Here is a 13,829-nt window from a genome sequence, read left to right on the forward strand (position 1 = left end):
TTTTAATGACAACGACTACTGCGATCAGCGCCAACTGAGACTGAGACTAGGGGGTTTGGAAGGATGCGTCGGGAAACGGCTGACGCGAAACAAAAACCCGAACCGGCAGCACCGCTGATGACTCGATGGCGTTTCCAAAACGGGACCGCGGCAGTGAGGGTTAACACGAGGAATATGGATTTCAAAGTGGAGCAAAACGAGCGCTGAGAAGGAAGTGCGATACGGTTTCTGTTGAATCATTAAATATTGATGAAATATGGTCCTGATGTGTTCTTGTATCGGTTTGGCTCCGGGAGATTTTGCGGTGGAGAGACTGGGAAGGAAGGTTTTTCAAGATTTTATTTCATCCGAAATAGAAGGGGACCACCACCCGTCAGGACTCGGCGATGTAATCGGTTTCCCTTTAACGCACGAAGTGTATCACATGGAGCGAACCGGAGAAGGGATCTCAAGGATGATGACGACGACGACGAGGACGACTCGCAAGAAGCTAATTGATGCGTTCGATTTGAAACTTTTGAGAGTCACTAATCAAAGGGTTTTTGGGAGCTAATCGATTTTGGGGAAAAACTTGCTCAATCGGCAAAATTGTTGCACTGGAACGGGTTCGTCGCTCGATTACTATAATTTTGATAATTTTATTGTTTTGCCGAGCGGAAAAGTCTCGGTGGGAAAATTTGGAGTGGGATATGGTTGAACAGAAATTTAGATATTAATTTAATTTCAAGTTAGACTAGCCTTCTTGAATTCTACAAATGATGGGCAATCTTTTGTCCTGTCCATTCACTTGGTTTAAAAAAAACTAATACTAATTAAACGTTGCTTTAATCACCAAAAAATGTAAAAAAAAACTTAGTGAAAAAAAATCCAAAATAAGTGCCTCTTTGAAAAGTTACTCTAGGATATTCTCTGCCAGCTCTTGTAGCTTTTTTTGTAAAATACTGAAATTTATATCAATTGCAATATTTTTTATAAAACGAAGCGAAATTTTTTTTATATCTTCACTTTATTTAGGTTTTTTGTTAAATACTCATTTTTTTTTTTAAATACTCTAATTTTCATAATTCGCAATACGGGTATCAAACGGAACGAAAACTTGCATTTTTATTTAACAAGATTTTTTTTTGTTTTTGCAGAATACTAAAATTTTCACCAAATACCGTATTTTTCATTTTTTTTTAGTTTTCATAATTTACTATATGGGTATCGAACGAAGCAAAATTTGGAACCAATTTTCGCTTTATTAAATAAGGGTAAGGTAAGGTAAGGTACTTGTATTTTCAAAAAATACCATATTTTTTGCAAAAATTCTCATATTTGCAATCGAAGCAAAATTTTGAACGCATTTTAAACTAAGTCAGGTGTTTTTTTTAAAATACATAAATTTTCTCAAAACACCGCTTTTTTTAAATAATCAAATTTTTGTAAACTGCATCATGAGTATCAAATGAAATGAAATTTCGTGTGTATTTTTACTCTATTATATTTTTTTTGTAGAATAATATTTTTTTCTCATAATAAGATATTTTCAAAAAAAATCCAATTATGTGAAAATGCATACAAAATTTCGCTTCGTTTGATACCAATAATGCGAATTATTAAAATTAAAGTATTTTCGAAAAAATACGGTATTTTGTGATAATATCTTACTAAAAAAATACCCTAACAAAGAGAAAATGCTTACACTTTTTTTTCGCTTGAAAAAATTGCAAATTTTGAAAATTTTTGGAAATTCGTAAAAATAAAAAAATACGTTTTTTGGAAATTTGATTTTAAGTCATACAAAGTAAAATAAAAATCGGCTTATTTTCTTTTTACATGTAACCTATTTTTTCTGAAAATTCATAATCACTACTGACGACAACAAGTCTTGTTGTCGTCAGTCAGGGTTGCCAGGACCAATTTGATAAAATCTGGCATAACCTGACAGACGAAGATCATACAACTTTTAATAAGGAAGAGGAGGGAGGATACATGAACGTGTTTAAAAGTTTGTAGAATTCAGATGGTTAAAGAATTATTTGGCCTCAAAAAGGTTTAATAGACATTTTTAATAAAATAAATATTTACTAAATTTTTGCGAGATTTGATTAAAATCGTTTATTTCAATCAAAAAGCTTTTCGAAATTAGCCGAAAATGAAAAATCTGGCAAAATCTTTCAAAATCTGGCAGAGATAATGATTAAACTTTATTCTGGCTGACACTTGAGAAATCTGGCATTCCCAGATTTATCTGGCAACCTGGCAACCCTGTTCATATGCCCATTTTGTATGAACATCCCGCAAAATTCAATGTAGCCTTGTAAGACACAACTCGTAATGCAACATGGCTTCTTTTGACAAAGGGATGCATGGGCAAAGTTTCAAATGCTTTTATGCTTAATGCTTTATGCTTTATGCTTCATAATAGTTGAGTCGATTTTTCGAAACATCTCCCCTTTCTTAATTGTTTTTTATTGGTTTCTTTGGAATAAAGTAAAAAGTTAACTGAATTCAATTCAAAATTAATTTCTTTATTCTTTTAGCTAAGTAAGGCTTGATTTCAAAATGTTGTTAGATTGTTAAAAACATAATAAAACAAACAGATAAAATTCTCAAATACTTTGAATTCTAGTAAAAAAAATATTTTCAAAAAATTACCAAAACATATATTTTGAAATAAACTAAATAAAAAATGGTAGAAGACAAGTACAAGACGACATAAATCAAAGCTTTGGTAAATCGCTTATATTTTTTTACGAGCGAGTTTTACAGCTTCGGTATGTTCAACGAAGTTGTAGAGCATTAAAAATTTAATGAGAATCTCACTTTTAGGAATATTTGGATGGAAATAGCGCACCCTGCAAACAAAACCCGTAAGAAAATTGGGTTATAATATTTTTTCCGATATTTCAAAATACAAACATTACCTTTGTATCAATGGGTAAATTTTGAAAAAATTTTGATTTTGCTCATATTTAGCCCAGAGTCCTAAAATAGCTCAAGGAACAATATTCAGCTTGTGAAGTGATGCTTATCACTGTTGCCAAAATATTGATGTTTTATAAACCCTGGCTTCTCTTCGTTCACTTTGATTTAATTTCTCAAATAAATGTGCTGTGAAAGGTACTCCAATATCGTCCATGTCCAACAGCCATTTTCCTTTCAATCAATCCAATCCCAGATGAAGACAAAAAGATCTTCATTGTAAGTTTAAAGCTCTCAAACTGCTGCACTAACGAGTCGTTTTTTTTTCTTTGCATATTTAAAGCTCCTCTACACACATGTCGATTGCTTAATCGACGTGAACCACGAAAATGATGAATTCAACAACAAAAAATGCACCACAAAAATACTTTAAGCCGTTATCAGGGCTGGAATGTGAACAATTATGAGCCATTTTTTCGCTTCTTTTCTGAACACCGAGAAACATTGTATTCCGATCCACACCTCCTTCCCCCCAAACCAGGCCAACACCCACTACTTTCCACAGTAATGTGTATCATTATTGGAGGGGTTTCGGATTTTTATAGTTCATTAATATGGTAACGTAAACAATTTATTCTGTGTTGAGCTGGCTGTGTGTGTGTATGTGTACCTCACGAAAGTGAGATAATTTTCCAAATAAACTTCGACAGCTCATGTTTCACGCCTTGGTTTTGTTTTTTTACTTCTCACTCTCAAATGGCTTTAAGCCAACACTGACTGATAAGTTACTGCAGTTTTGTGGAGTCAAGACAAAAGTGTAAAATATGTTATTAGAGAAAAGTAAACACGCCATCCCCCTTGCCGGGTTTGCTGCTTCCATTTTTCTCAAAGTCTGGGCTACAAAATCTGAATGAATGAAAATGAGCCTAGATCGTTGGTGCTGCATAGAAGGTGTTGTTTATTTCAATTACAAAGTGTTTTCCTTCACAAATCGCGAGCTTTTGTACTACACACACTCATTTCAATACAAGAGGGCAGGAAGTTGGGCTTTGCAGTGCGAAATGAATGAATTTGATGAGAATCCCTGCTGTTTGGGGTTGTGCGCCGTGTTTCGAGCCATCCAAAGCTTCCCCGAGGGCAGTGTCTTGCGAACCTTCGTGGTGAACGGACACTAGAGCTGCGGTATTTTTTACTACCTAAGCTCAGAGTTATTTCAAAACAAAATTCACAGTCTTTTTAAAGACTACCTGAGTTATTTTCCAAAATTCTAAACAGTCTTTTCAAGACTAACACCACCTGAAATTTTGTTGTATTTTACAAACGAAGCCATCTTTTTAAGAAAACTTTGCTTGCAAAATGCGTCAAAACAAAGGTAAACGCAAATCTTCTGAAGATTTGGTCGTTACGTCGGTGAAGCGTTTGAACGCTAAACCGGCTAACGGAAACAGAAAAAGAAAACAGCCTCTTCTGAGGTCTGATTCTGATTCTGAATGTGAGGTCAATCCTCCAATTCCATTGACAAACAGTTTCGGTGTTTTATCCGAAACTGATGACAAGGAACCTTCTCCTCGTACTGAGCCTTCTGCCGTCGAGAAACGAGTAAAGGCTCCGCCAATTGTAGTGACTTCCGTCTCCGATTTGGCCAGCTTTCGAACGCAACTGAAGAATTGCAAGGAAACTTGCAATTTGAAGGTTTCGTTCCAGCTTGGTCGAAGAGGAGAATGTCGCTTGTTGACGGAATCTTTACAAGATCACCAAACTTTTGTTGGTTATTTGAAAAACCACAAACACAATTTCTACACGTATGAGACCAAGAATGCTCGCCCATTCAAGGCGGTCCTGAAAGGTCTCTCCAACGACTTGTCGGTGGATGAGATCAAAAATGAACTTAAGGTGTTGCTTGGCTTTGCCCCATCCCAAGTAATACCAATGAAGAAAAATCAAACGGGAATATTTCTCGCTTTGGTTTGACTTCACAATTTTATCTGATTCATTTCAACAGAAATGAAATCAACAATTTGAAACTTTTGGACAAAGTACAGTTTTTGTTCCATGTACGGGTAAAGTGGGAGCATTTTAAGAAACATGGCGGTAATGGCCAGAATCTGACCCAGTGCCGGCGTTGCCAGGCATTCGGTCACGGTACTGATCATTGTGCCATGGTTCCAAAATGCATGGATTGCGGGGATTCTTCTCACGACAAGGACAATTGTCCCGTGAAAGAAGTCACCCAATTTAAATGTGCAAATTGTGGTGGAAATCACAAATCAAATTTTTGGGATTGCCCCATCAGAAAAAAGGTTTTGGATTCTCGTGCTAAGCATCAGCCGAAATCCAAACCGAAATTTTCTCAAAGTCAGGTTGTACCTGCATCTTTAAATCAAACGTTCGTGCTGTCTCACTCGAACAATGCTAGAAATACCCCTACCGTGGAAAAGTTAGGTAACAACAATGGCATTTCATATGCTAACGTCGTTTCGGGTTCGGGTTCATCCACGAATTTTAAATCCTCTACCAATCTCTCTGAAATTGGGCAGGTACCTCAAATCTCATTTGAAAATTTTTCTGCTGGCAACGCTTTGGGATCTTCTGATCTCGGCGATGTTACGTTTGAAAAAATGACTTTTTTGCAAAACTCACTGTTTGGTTTGATTCAAACAATGAGTAATGCTACATCCATGATGGAAGCAATCCAGATTGGATTAAAATTTGCGAATGATGTTGTTCTTACCCTGAAGTTTAATCATGGATCTAAGTAATTCCATCAATATTATGAATTTTAATGCTCGCTCTTTAAAAGCGAAAGAAAATGAATTTTTCAACTTTTACGAGTTCATAACGTGCATGTTGCTGTTATAACCGAAACATTTTTAAAAACTGGCACTTATTTGAAAAGTGATCCAGATTATAAAGTTATAACTAATAACCGAATGAATCGAAATGGCGGTGGAGTTGCAATAGTTATCCACCGTAGTATGACTTATAGCACGTTACGTGACTTTAAGTTAAAAGTTATTGAAAGTTTGGGCATTGAACTTGAAACTTCTTTTGGGAAAATTATGATTGCAGCTGCATATTTGCCATTCCAATGCACTGGGGAAAATAAAAATTATTTCAAAGGGGATTTGAATAAACTTACTCGGCATAGATCTCGATTTTTGATCATCGGTGATTTTAATGCCAAACACCAATCTTGGAATAATTCAAAAGTAAATTCCAATGGTAAAATTCTGTTCAGAGATTGCACTTCTGGTCTTTATTCGGTTTTATACCCGAATGGGCCAACTTGCTTTTCTTCTGTTAGAAATCCATCAACAATTGATTTGGTGTTGACAAATCAAAGTCAGTTTTGTGGTCCTTTAGTGACTCATGCTGATTTTGATTCTGATCATCTTCCAGTAACTTTTTCACTTTCTCATGAAGCAGTTACCAGACCCAATAGTTCTGTGTTTAATTACCACAAAGCTAATTGGGACAGGTATCAGCATCATATTGAGAATAATTTAAATCATGATTTTGTTTTAGAAACCAAAGCTGATATTGATTCAGCCTTGGAATCTTTAACTAATGCAATTTTGGATGCTAGGAATATTGCTATTCCTAAAGTCCAAGTCAAATTTGATTCTCCCATTATTGATGACGATCTTCAGCTTCTGATTCGTCTGAAAATGTTCGCCGAAGACAGTATCAACGTTCTCGTGATCCTGCACTGAAGCGAATTCAAAAGATTTGCAAAAGGTTATTGACCACAGATTCACTCTCCTGCGAAATGAAAAGTTCGCAAGAGATGTCGAACAAATTAAACCTTATTCCAAACCTTTTGGAAACTTTCAAAGGTTCTTAAGAAACCTCAAAACCCATCCCTTCTTTAAAAGATGGTGATAATATTCTATTAACTAATGGGGAAAAAGCTCAAAACTTGCTCAGCAGTTTGAGAGTGCTCATAATTTCAACTTGAATGTTTTGAGTCCTATTGAAAATCAAATTTCAATAGAATTTCAGAATATTGTTGAACAAGAATTTTCATCAGATGAAGTTTTTAATACGGATCTGAATGAAATAAAATCTATTATCAAAAAATTTAAAAATATGAAAGCCCCTGGTGAGGATGGCATTTTTACATTTTAATTAAAAATTACCAGAAGCAACTTTAAGTTGCTTGGTCAAAATTTTCAACAAATGTTTTGATTTGGCATATTTTCCCAGTAGTTGGAAAAATGCCAAAGTAATTCCGATTTTGAAACCGGATAAAAATCCTGCTGAAGCCTCAAGCTATCGGCCCATTAGTTTGCTTTCATCTATTAGTAAATTATTCGAAAGAATAATTCTTAATAGAATGATGACGCACATTAATGAAAATTCAATTTTCGCTGATGAGCAGTTTGGATTTCGCCTTGGGCATTCAACTACTCATCAGTTGTTGAGAGTTTCAAATTTAATTCGAAGCAACAAATCTGAGGGCTATTCTACTGGCGCTGCTCTTCTAGACATAGAAAAAGCATTTGACAGTGTTTGGCATAAAGGTTTGATTGCGAAATTGAAAAGGTTTAATTTTCCGATTTATATCGTGAAAATTATTCAAAATTATTTGACGGATCGTACTCTGCAGGTATGTTATCAGAATAGCAAATCTGATCAACTACCTGTACGTGCTGGCGTCCCTCAAGGAAGCATTTTGGGTCCAATTTTATACAATATTTTTACTTCTGACTTGCCTGATTTGCCCCCAGGATGTCAGAAATCACTTTTTGCTGATGACACAAGCATCTCCGCCAAAGGCAGAAGCCTTCGTGTCATCACAAGAAGATTACAAAAAGCTTGGATATTTTCAATTCTTATTTGAAAGAATGGAAAATTACTCCAAATGCTGCAAAACTCAACTTATTATTTTCCCTCACAAACCAAGGGCTGATTTTCTTAAACCAAAAAGTCATCACATTATAAAGATGAATGAGGTAAATTTAAAGTGGGAGGATCAAGTGAAATATCTTGGACTTGCTTTTGACAAAACCTTACTTACAAGGATCACATTGAAAGTATCCAGGTTAAATGTAACAAATATATTAAATGTTTGTATCCACTTATAAACAGGAATTCTAGACTTTGTCTCAAGAATAAACTGTTAATTTATAAACAAATTTTCAGACCTGCCATGCTTTATGCTGTGCCGATCTGGACAAGCTGTTGCTTAACCAGGAAGAAAAAACTTCAGAGGATTCAGAACAAAATTCTGAAAATGATTCTGAAACTTCCTCAATGGTTCAGCACCAGTGAACTTCATCAATTAGCCGAAGTTGACACTTTGGATGTTATGTCCAATAAGATAATTGATGCATTTCGACAAAAATCATTGCAGTCTTCAGCTGCATTGATCCGCTCTTTATATAGTTTATAAGTTAGTTTTAAGGTATCCCTTTTCCCTTTTGTACATGTAGGATCGCCTACATTTGAAATCACTGAATAGCGAAAGCTACAATATTTCATGAATAAATGAAAGTTGGTAGTATTTAAAATTGAGGTGAAAAGTCATCGTTTGTGATTGGACACTCAATAATATTTTAACTGAATGAATGTACATGGAAAAGAAATTTGAATAAATATAAATTTAAAAAAAAAAAAAAAAAAAAAAAGCTTCCCGAGGGCCCCAGACGGTCGTTAATTATGATATTATTCTGTTGGCTGTTGATGAGCCAAGAGGAGATCACTATCGGGAACATGTGAGTGAGATTCCAACCAGCCAACCAGACAGGCAAGGTGGAAGTCGTTGACGCATCGTCGCATATCACACCTACTTCAAGTCTTCATCAAGCAGATGTGGAGGAGGAAAACACAGTTTTTCCGGGGGATTTTTCCTCACGCAACACTCCCGGACTGAGCGCCACTAATAAGTTCTCATCACATGGCGGCGAGAATCTCCGGCAACAACCTAATAGATGAAAAATCGAGAACGAAGTAGGCGATTTCGTGATTGTGATGCTCATTAGCGCGCGGCGGCGGCCAGAATAATGCGATGATTAGTCGAGGCCTACTTTAATCATACGGTCTTGTGGAGCTGCTTCTTGCTGCATTCCCTCAGGAAGGAGCAGATGTGCGGTGATCGACACGTCGTCGCCTACTTTGCGTCATTTCTCTATTACGCAAAACAGATGAAGAGTGTTTTGTACACTGTTAATTAGTTCTGCACGGTGAAGTTCGGGCCGAGTGGGCTGTAATTAAATCAATCATCTGAACAAATTCCATGTAAGTTTCGCATTTCTCATCGGTGTGCTGCGGCGTTTTTTTATGGGCCTGTTGAAATTGTTTGAAATAATTGACGGTGTTGTTTGCGGTACAACCGTTTCAATAATTGTAACTGATACCGTCTGACTGCTTACAGTGAATCAGTGATTTGAGCAAAGTACAACAATGGCATCAAGCGGATGCTCACTGAAACACCGGTATTTCAGACTATTACTGCTACTTGAAATGGGCTCGATACACGTATGTTTTTTAATTAGTACATTGTTTATCCATTTAAACGTTTAATTGTGAGAAAGATCTGGAATTTGTAGAACTAATGTGATAAAATAATTACAAGAATTTAGAATTTACAAAATATATATGGCAAAAAAGTAGTAATTCAGCTGACCAAAAAGCATTTGGCATTATTTATGGAACAGAAAGTGTTGGAAAGATGAATTATTGATTTTTTTTAGAAAATCTTAGATTTGATGATTTTACTTGTATTATGTGACATTGTCAAAGTTTTGAAGAAAATGCATTTTCTGTGTTCAACTTGAGGCGTATTTTTAACATGTGTCGCAGATTTTTTGTAAAAAAAAAGTTTATTCTGTTTCAGATTGAATTTTTAAACACGGAAAAAAAATTTAGATGTGAACAAATTGAAAATTTAACTGAACAATTATGAAAAAAACAGGAAGTAGTCAAAAGGTAATAATGGAAGATTGTAGAATAGGCATAAGCCTCACATTGTAAAAAAAAAAAATATATAAATTTGACGAAGTTGACATAAAACAAGAAAAGGAAGGCTTTTCCTACATTAATAGTTGCTCTAAATTACTTAAAGAAAAACACGGAAAAAATTCCAAAATTTTGACAGTAAACCCAACTGGCAGTCGCATGATTGTGAAGCATGGCGGCATGAAATTATATCAGAATCTGCATGAAATCTGTCCTCATGCATTTTTTGTGATATAGGGGTATGACATTTTTACCCGTTACCGACAACTATCGACATTACCGACGGCTGATTATTATTGGAGAAAAAAAACTATCAACTTCTTGGGGATGGCGTCGCTATTTTTAGACCACGTTTTCCACTTTTTCTCATCGAAACCGACTACTTTATCGACTTAATTTTGCTGGGCGAGATAGGACGCCGTCTATTTTTAAACGATGACTCAGCACTTTTCCACTCTTGCGCTTAAAAAAACCAGGTGGCAGCACGATGTAACGCCACGTCCCTATGGACGCTTGATGAATTGAGAGGAACAGAGCACCAACATATTCTTCTCTCTGGAGTGTTGCTCGGGGACGCGCCAGCATTATATGTATTGGTGAGAACTGCAGATCGCTGACATGTTTACACGCGGGCAAAAATGAGCTATGAGCTTGCTGCAAAAACTGTTAGAAAATGTAACATTTTCTGCAGCAAATCCACTGTTGCAGATTTTGATATATTTTTCTTTTGGGTGTAAACAGAGTCACAAATTACAATAAGAAGCAAAGGATAGATTTAGTCAGCGGTTTATCAAATGTTTCACTGGTCAGTTTCGATAAACCGTGTTGGTTAAATTCAAATCAGAAGTGAGTGATGAAAAGAAATAGAATTCAATTAAAGGGAAGAACAGTACTTGAGAGTATTTTTTTGTCACAAAAAAAAATACTCTCAAGTACTGTTAACCCCATCTCGCCAAGAGCATAATCTACATTATCATTTATTTACATTAGCACTAGACACTAAACTGTCCGAAATTAATAAAATTTGGTTGAAAAATTTTAGTGCCAGTTTTAATAGGCTGTTTAATAATTTTTTTTCTAAATGTTTAAAACAAAAACGCGGAATTGTTGCAAACAATTTGAAGAATAAATTTGCTCAGGATATTGTTATGATATATATGGGTCTCGTGGCGCAGAGGTAGCGGCTTCGGCTGCCGATCCCGATGATGCTATGAGACGCGGGTTCGATTCCCGCCTTATCCACTGAGCTTCTATCGGATGGTGAAGTAAAACGTCGGTCCCGGTTTCTCCTGTCTCGTCAGAGGCGCTGGAGCAGAAATCCCACGTTAGAGGAAGGCCATGCCCCGGGGGGCGTAGTGCCAATAGTTTCGTTTCATTGTTATGATATTAGATTTAGCAGTTTGAGCACGCTGCTCCCCTCAGAGAAAATTTTCATGATTTTCGTTCAACAATAGCGTAAACTGGATTTTTCAAATAATTCAAATACAAAAGAACATTCAACCACAATTTTCAATTTAATTTTAATTGCTTTGCGTAAAACAATTCGGCCTTAACAATTTTCGGTGTTTTTGAGCAACAACAGGACCTGTAAAGTTTGCTAAGCTACCAAAATTAAAATCTGTAAACAACCAAACAATGTATTTTGAAATGCTTTTCTCAAAAATCTTGAAAAAAGTTCTTGCCAGATACCAGAGATTGGGTTAAGAGCGAGTCCACGAGCAAAGCATACCCATCTCGCAACGACCTCACCAATCTGCCTGAAATTTTCAGGGTTTGTTTGTACATATAAAACTAGCATCTGGCCAAAATATGAGCACTCTAGGTCAACGGGAAGTGAGGCAAATCGGGACACAAAGTTTAAAGGTTCAAAAACGTCAAAATACTTAAAAAGGTTATAACTTAGACAAAATTCAATTAAATTTTAAAATTCAAAATGCATCTGAAAGGGCTCAAAAAATGCAACAAAATGCAGGAAAAAGCATCCCAATTGGTTGAATCTGAAAGGAGTTATTGGCATTTTAGTGAAAAAAATAGCATAATTTTTCAAACTCAAATAAAAAAGTGTTCCATCCAGATATCAACTCGGTTCGACCTGCAGCTTGTAGGGGACATCTGGCACTACCATCTGAGACTAAGAACGCTTTGAGTAAGGCAGTTTAACATATTAAATAGACACTTTTACTTTTAGTGATTTTTGTTGTTGTATATTTTTGCTCGGGGGTAATAATGTTATCATTTTCGTGTTCCTGAGACAATATCACAATAGAAACATGCATACAAATGTTTATTTTCATGCATTTTAACCCTTTAAAAAATGAAAGTTAAAAAAAATTTAGAAGCTGCTTATTCTGGTGTCATCTAGTATCCTTGGAAACGAACTTGATTTTTAATCAAAGTGAATCGAAGATTTTTTTAACTTTTTTTTTAAAAGGGCTACGACGTCCCATACAAAGGGGTATGCCCTGTTCGTGGACTCGCTCTTTAAATTTGTAAACAACCAAACAATGTATTTTAAAATGCTTTTCTCAAAAATCTTGAAAAAAGTTCTTACCAGAGACCAGAGTTAGGGTTAAATGAACTTGAAAAGTATTTTAATAACATTATTTGAAAAAATACCTTTGATATTTCTAAAGATTTCTTTTATTATTTTTCTTTTTTTGAATAATTTTTTTTATTTATGAACAGCCACAAATCAACAAATCGTTTTTATTTTTGCCAAATCAATTGATATTTAAAAAAACTTGGGAAAATTTCTATCAATGTTTAAATAATTTTCAGGACAAGGTCAATGTTATAAATTTGAATGGCAACTCGGTTGAAACCGTATTCAACATTCTTAAATTCATTTGAAAAGGGCGTAAACATATCGACAGCAGCTATTTTGCAAGTTCCAAGACAACAAGTAACTATTTAACAAATCCAGAGGTGTGTAGAGATTTGCAAAAAAGCATCCACGTGGTTTATGGATGGTCCCTCTCTCGTGTTGCTCCTGAATTGAAAAGTAATACTTTTCGATACAAGGGCTGAAAAATTAAAATTTTCAGCACTAAAATGGGTACTGAAGAGTTTAAATTTTCATCACTTGAATTGGACGGCAAATTGACTAAATACATGAACATTCAAAGGGTGTAATAAATATTGTATGAAACTTGTTCCAAAACTTGATTTTTGCAGCACATGTCATATTTATTTATTGATAAATGTACGACTCGTGCTGAAAAAATTGTCTTTGTGCAACTTGTTGCACATACTACTATTTCAGCATCCTTTTGAAAACCTAAAGGTTCAACTTTTCAGCACTTGTATTGCAAAGTAATACTTCTCGAAACTGTTTTTCAGTTTGGTAATTTTCTTGATGGAAAAAGTCAATCAGGCGGGGATACAAGCGTTTATTCCACATCAAAATTCACAAAATAACAAATTCCAATTCAAAGGATGTTTCTGGAAATTCCAAAAAAATTGTACATATTGCATTGTTGCGAAAAGAAGATTATGCAAGAGTCGTCCTTCTATCGGATGAGGAAGTAAATCGTCGGGCCGTTAAGTCATTTCAGGTTTGGGAGTCATCTCCCTGCTGTAAAGACAAACAACCAAGCCTGCTCCGGTAGAATCGCAATCCAAAGGCCTGGGGACCGCTAGGTTTGAGCAAAGACTTGCAAAAGAGACCACAAAAGACATGGGGGTCGTTAAAAAGGATGGATTTATTTTTTTTGTTGTTGCAAGAGTCGTACATTTATCCAACGAAGTTTACTAAAAAATACAAGTGAATATTGTTGAGCCAGAATCTTTGATGACCAGCTTGCCTAAAAATTTGTTTTTTGTCAATCTCGAATCATAAAACGGGTTCCTCTTCATCGCTCAAAATAACTATCCATTTGAATGCTGAAAACTTCAAATTTTCTGCTTTTGTATCGAAAAATCAACTTATTTACACTGTTTTGGAGTTTGGCAAATAACATTTA

Source organism: Culex quinquefasciatus, chromosome 2 (assembly GCF_015732765.1).
Source record: "Culex quinquefasciatus strain JHB chromosome 2, VPISU_Cqui_1.0_pri_paternal, whole genome shotgun sequence".
NCBI lineage: Eukaryota > Metazoa > Arthropoda > Insecta > Diptera > Culicidae > Culex > Culex quinquefasciatus.